This window comes from Wasmannia auropunctata, unplaced genomic scaffold (genome assembly GCF_000956235.1).
Source record: "Wasmannia auropunctata unplaced genomic scaffold, wasmannia.A_1.0 LD336076.1, whole genome shotgun sequence".
NCBI classification, from domain to species: Eukaryota; Metazoa; Arthropoda; class Insecta; order Hymenoptera; family Formicidae; genus Wasmannia; species Wasmannia auropunctata.
Window position 1 is genome coordinate 755064 of NW_012026814.1, and position 891 is coordinate 755954.

Here is an 891-nt window from a genome sequence, read left to right on the forward strand (position 1 = left end):
TAAAAATAATTAATCAATTAAATCATTTAAATTATTAAAAAAATAATCAAATACTTGTATCGGTTAAAGCCTTAGAACTTAGCCGCGCTCTGATTGATATTTCAACTAATCACATGTTCGCGTTTCGACAGCGCTGCAAACGTAACCAACAAAGTCAGTCGACTGGTTGCTACCGTCGAGTGAACGCCTCGTGTGTACTGTCAGTAAATCGTCGTGGGTTAGTAAATAGTGCGCGTGTTTCTTTCCTCGACTTAGTTTTCAATCGACGAATAATTAATCGACACGGATTAATAATTATTAACTACTTAATACATTCGGTATTAAAGTCAGTCGACTGCTTGCTATCGTCGAATGAACGCCTCGTGTGTCAGTAAATCGTCGTGGATTAGTAAATAGTGCGCGTGTTTCTTTCCTCGACTGAGTTTTCAATCGACGAATAATTAATCGACACGGATTAATAATTATTAACTACTTAATACATTCGGTATTAAAGTCAGTCGACTGCTTGCTATCGTCGAATGAACGCCTCGTGTGTCAGTAAATCGTCGTGGATTAGTAAATAGTGCGCGTGTTTCTTTCCTCGACTGAGTTTTCAATCGACGAATAATTAATCGACACGGATTGATAATTATTAACTACTTAATACATTCGGTATTAAAGTCAGTCGACTGCTATGCTATCGTCGAGTAAACGGGTCGCGTGTTAATAAATCGCCGTGTGTTTCTTTCTTCGTGTGATTTTTCAGTGGACGGATAATTAATCGTCAGTGATTGTAAAGTACATAATAGTACGGATATTAAATAAATACATTAGAAGATTTCTCGTAATTTCTTCAAGTGAATAATTTGTATGTGAATTGAGTGTGAAATATTGAAGTGACACCGCGGTTTA